Here is a 6,206-nt window from a genome sequence, read left to right on the forward strand (position 1 = left end):
GGTACAGTGGGAGTTTGTTCATCATCTATGTCGGGAGCGATTAAAACATACAGTCTAAACGGAAAACAGCTAGCGTGTTAAAAATGGAAATACCATGTTGGATGTTTATAGTGGGTTTGAAAGAGGATAGGGACTCAGGGAGTCACACACTACCACCTTTTGATTGTTGGTGGTGGTGGTAGGGCATTCCACATGTTGGTGGCATGACACATAGAATGCATAATACCATTCCCTGTAGACAGGAGCTCCCGTGAGTGTTTTCCATAGAGTTATAAAGCAGTGGTTCCCAAAGTGGGGTCCGGGGACCCCCAGGGGTCCTTGGGGGAGTTCCAGGGGGTCCCCAGCTAAATGATAGTTTTTTTTTAACATATTTTTTATCCCACGATTTTGTAACCCTGCATTTTTCACCCCTGTGTCAATCATCTAATGTGATCCTGGGCTCTACACACCCTCCACCAACCTAGTCCCCATATATGGGGGACAAGGGGAGAGCAACGGACTTGAACTCATGCTTCCTTCATGCCCGAATGTCCCAAGTTGCTCCTTTACACCTGACAGGGGGGAGTTTCCCTGGTTGGACGTAGCGCGTGGAAGGAACACGTTATTCCAACCAGTTCCTTTCCCCTCCATCAGGCGCACCGGCTGGCCAGGGGGAGGCTAAATGATAGTTTGGAACCAAATGGACCCTTATGGGTCTGTAACTCTGAGAGTGCACAAACGGAACCAACATTTGGTTCCGTTTGTACACTCTCAGAGTTAAATTAACATCGATTGTGTAATATAAATATCCCAGAGATAAGATAGAAATGCCATTAAATGGGGGTCCGTAGACTAATATGCATGTCAGACTGGGGGGGGTCCTTGAAATGAAAATGGTTTAAAATCACTGCTAGAACCGTAAAAAATCTTCTCTTATGGGGGTCCCTGGCATATCTCTTCAAATGGGGGTCCGTGGGCAAAAAGGTGTTCATTTGGGGGTTCTTGACATGAAAACGTTTGGGAAACAATGTTATAAAGGTTAGAGTGTGGACAGCCATGCTATTCATTCATTTCGATGGAAGTTGCTCAGTGGCGTTTTGAAGCACCCGGAAGAGCGGTGTATATATACTTCCGCATTTGGTGCCCAAAAATGCAGAAGTGCTCAATGTTAATTAACCCCCAGCTGCTGCACGGGGGTTTCCTATAGCGCTAAATGCAGGCAGCCTTTCATGGGGCCACAGCCAATCCTGTCACAGTGCACGTGACAGAAACGTCGTCTTCAGATATCTAATTCTCTCTAATTCAGTGCGGTTCCCAGACTTTTTCATGTCAAGGACCCCCCCTAAATTGACACTAATTAGCCCGCGGACCCCCATTTGAAATAAATCACATGGCATGCAGGGACCCCAAGGGGCCAGCTAGGCACTCCAATGTTGAAGCGCTGGGCCCTAGTGGTAAGAGGAAGGACTGCATGTGGACCCGTGGATTCATGACGAGGAAACCCCGTGCAGCTGGGGGCTTTAACATTGAGCGCTCGGTTGCACTTCCGCATTGGACCACCAAAATGTGGAGGTCCAATGCGGAAATGCGCCCAAAAAGGCGGAAATAGACGGTCCCCTCCGGCGGCTTCAAAACGCCACTGACATGAATAGCGGAGGGGGCGGAGCTTCGCGCCAGTTCAGTCTCTATCCTTTTAATACTCTATGAGGGACCCCCATAAGAGATTTATTTTTTTACGGCTCAGCAGAGATTCTCAACTCCTTTAAAGGTGTAGGGAAACGGAAATGGAGATTAATTTATTTTGAAGTTTCAACATGAAACACCGGTCTGAAGTTTCTGAACCAATCAGAGCGTCGCATCCGTTCAGGCGATGGGACGGTAGCTAGGGACGGTAGCTATGCTATACGCAACACGCATGGTGTATGTTTGTTTACAAATCAGATTGTCGGCCAGCTACACCAGTTTACTGTTATGTGGCTTATTTCTACCCTATAATGTTTTCGGATACATATTTTAGCGTGATGATTAAGTTGAAACCGAGTAATACACTGTCTGGATGTTATCTTGAATGGGAATAAAAACGGAGGATTTCTGTAATCAGTAGCAGCTGTGCTGGACGGATGCGCATCATGCGCACATATGGGGAATTAAACGGGTGAGCTTCATTTTTATTGGCTTTTATCGATGTGTATCTCTACACGTCATCACGCAGCACATATTCGTTTGAATAAATAAATAATACAATCGTTTTTATGGACCTTTGATATAAAAACACACAGAAATGAGAATTCTCCCATTTTTTTTGGCATCCATTGTTAGGTATGCCCATATGATGACCACGGATATGGTCTAAAAGTGTGGAAAACGTCTTTTTCATTTCACTACGCCTTTAATATCAAGGACCCCCAGTTTGACATGCATTAGTCTACCGACCCCCATTTAATGGTATTTATATCTCTGGGACCCCCAAATCATATTGTAAAATCAATGTCAATATAACTCTTGAGAGTGTATAGATTTTATATCTCTGGGACCCCCAAATCATATTGTAAAATCAATGTCAATATAACTCTTGAGAGTGTATAGATTTGGTTCCAAACTATCATTTAGCTGGGGACCCCCTGGAACTCCCTCAAGGACGCCCTGGGGGGTCCCCGGACCCCACTTTGGGAACCACTGCCTTGGGCAAGACACTGAACCCTACATTGCCTCCAATGAGTCGGTCGGTGTGAGCTCACCACCGTCGGTGTGTGAACGTGGGAAGTGAGGACGCTGGCGTAGACTGTTCGCCGCTTCACCTCTGTATGAATGAATGAACCACTGTAAAGCGCTTTGAGCACATGGAAAAGCGCTATAAAAATGCAATTAATTATTATTATTCATTATGATGATACTATATTTATTATCAATATTCATGATGACGTGCATTTACTTATGTTTTTTCACAAAGCGTAAAGGTAAGATGTACAAGAGAAACATTAGTGGACCTATAGTATTGAGCCTTGGAGGAACCCGGTCAACTATTATATTGGGATTTAAGTGGTTTCTTCAGGGCAAATTCATTTTTTTTATCTGTACGACTGCTTCTATAGAGGTTAAGAGTCAACATTTTGGGCTGATAAAACTCATCAGGTTGACAGCGTTTTATTAAAAATGTCTCTCTCTCTCTCCTCGTTGCTCTCCAGCTCACCTTCTCTCACTCTCCACTGTCTATCAGTCATTCTGTCTCTCTGTCTCTCTCTCTCTCTCTCTCTCTCTCTCTCTCTCTCTCTCTCTCTCTCTCTCTCTCTCTCTCTCTCTCTCTCTCTCTCTCTCTCTCTCTCTCTCTCTCTCTCTCTCTCTCTGTCTTACCATTCCATCAATCAATCATCAAGGCTTTTGTCTGGCATCTCTCAGTCCTCAAAACACACACACACACACACACACACACACACACACACACACACACACACACACACACACCACTGTTTTCACTGTGGCCCTGTGCTCCTTTAACCTTGAGGTCCGCTCGCGCCCCAACTGTGATAATCTCTCAGACTGCCTTCATTACTGTTATAGGACACACACGCACGCACACGCACACGCGCGCACACACACGCGCTCACACGCAGGTTGGCAAAGAGGGAGGAACATGTAAAAGCCATCTTTTGATTCTTTTTGTCTTTCACTATTGACTTGGATCAGCATTAGACTCATCAGATAGTCAGGGACTTTGTGTGTGTGTGTGTGTGTGTGTGTGTGTGTGTGTGTGTGTGTGTGTGTGTGTGTGTGTGTGTGTGTGTGTGTGTGTGTGTGTGTGTGTGTGTGTGTGTGTGTGTGTGTGTGTGTGTGCGCGCGTGGTATTGGCTGTTCTCCCCTTAACTGGCTAGACGGACACAGCCTCCAGGAATGTCAAATCTCCAACCTGCATTCTGATGTAGGCGCCTGCAGTCACTTCAATGCTGTCGTGTGCGTGCGTGCGTGCGCGCATGTGTGTGCCTGTAGGTGTGTGCATATTTACAGAGACGTGTGTGTGTGTGTGTGTGTGTGTGTGTGTGTGTGTGTGTGTGTGTGTGTGTGTGTGTGTGTGTGTGTGTGTGTGTGTGTGTGTGTGTGTGTTGGTGCGCGCGCACGTGTGTGTGGTCATTCCTGGACACTGCAATCACACAGGTATACAGACACAGAGGAAACTTTCCAGATCATTAGCTAAAAGGTGGAAGTTATGTATTCTACAGTAAATGCGCTCAGCGTGCGTGCGTGCCCCTATACGCGCACGTGCGACACGCCTGTGTGTGACGCGTTATGTGTCCGTGTGTCTGCCTGCACGCATGTCGCGGGAGGGAGGGATAGCCAAATCATTATTTATTGACATTCTGACATTCATGAGGTTCAGAACATGCAATGGGGGATGTGTGTGTGTGCGTGTATGTGTGCGTGTGTGTGTGTGTGTGTGTGCGTGTGTGTGTGCGTGCGTGTGTGTGTGCGTGCGTGCGTGCGTGTGTGTCTGTGTGTTTGCATGTGTGTGTGCAGTGCACAACGTGATCGTCTCCTTCCCCTTCATGTGCCATGCAGTGACAGTGGTCTGGCATGCGATCTGCTCTGCCAATCAGTCACTATGGTGCACTTTGCTCCGCATGTCGTGCACACCTCCGTTACACCCCCCCCCCCCCTCTCTCTCTCTCTCTCTCTCTCTCTCTCTCTCTCTCTTTCATGCTATCTCTTTCATCCCTCCATCCCCTCTGCAGCTCTGCCACCCAACTGGCTGCTTTCGGAGGAACTTTTCAAACACTAACTTTTTTTTGTGTACGTGCGCGTGCATGTGTGCAACTGTGCACAACATGTGTGAGTGTGCGTGCGTGCACATGCGTGTTTGCGGGTGTGTGCATGATCGAGTGGTCATTTCAGCTTGTGGATGTGCTTGTCGAAAAGGTTTGACAAATTCAGACAGATTTTTGCACATTTGCCGTCGTAATGTATTATTATATTCTTTCATGCCAATTAACATGTGTACTCTCACTCAATGCGTAGGCTACTCTTACTGGGCATAATTATCATTTGCGGAACATTTGGTGATAATAAACACATCGAGAGCTTATAGATTGGTTATTTTGGGCAACACGATTCGGTGTAGATGAGGGGGAGGCCAAGCATACAGGCCCCAAGTAATCCCGGTCAACAAATTACCTAGGGCGTATAATATCGTCGCTGTCGGGAGGAAACCTCATAACTCCATTTTTGACGTTTTTTTTCTTCATAAATCAGTGCTATTGAACACCCTTTACGTCTGTGTGTTGTTTCGAAAATATTGATCCAATGGAGTCCAAGTAGTAAACGCATTTGACAAAACCTCTTAACTCCATTGTACCATCAAAACTGTCTGCTAAAGCAGCTAACTCCACCACCTCTCTCCTTCTCATGCAAGTATAATCGACAATATCCAAAGTCACAACATCGACTTTGATTATAGGCAGTATTGCATCGTTTAAAAAATATATAAGGTTTTATTATTTTCCTTAAAAATATATATTTTTCATTTCCTAAAAAAAATGAACATTTTGGAGTTAGGTGGTTTCTTCCCGACAGCAACGACATGGAAGTATATAGGGCGGCCATAGCTGAGTGGGCAGAGAGAGAAGGCCTTCTGGGAATCAGAAGGTCCCAGGTTCAACTCCCCGACCGCCCAGTCTGTTTTCAAGTGTCCCTGAGCAAAACACTTAACCCCTGTACCTGCTCCCTGAGCGCTGTATTAATAGCACCTATACTGCTCCTAACAGTTAGGATGGGTTCAATGCAGAGGACACGCTTTGCATTGTGTGCAAATGTACAATGACAAACGCTGGACAAAATGACCAACATTTGCCATGGGGCGGCAGTGGCTCAGGGCTGGTAGAACGGCCCGATGGGGAAAACCGTGAGGTTAGTTCGATCCCGGGCTCCCCCAGAGTTAGTGTCGAAGTGTTTACATGTATGTGTGTATATATGTGCAGTACATGCATGGGCCACAATGTGTGCGTGCATGCATGTGTGCGTACGTGTATACTGTATGTGCGAGTTAATGAATGTGTGAGTGAGTGAGTGAGTGAGTGAATGTGAGCTTGTAGATCGGCTATTTTCAAAAAAGATTGTTATACATTTGAAAACTTCAAATGAGACATTCTGCATAATGAGTACTTTCTACTTTTACTTTTGGTACTTTGAGTAAATTTTGATGCCAATATGCTTTGTACTTTTAAGTATACATTTTGAAT

This window comes from Protomyctophum parallelum (genome assembly GCF_964188405.1).
Source record: "Protomyctophum parallelum genome assembly, chromosome: 23".
NCBI lineage: Eukaryota > Metazoa > Chordata > Actinopteri > Myctophiformes > Myctophidae > Protomyctophum > Protomyctophum parallelum.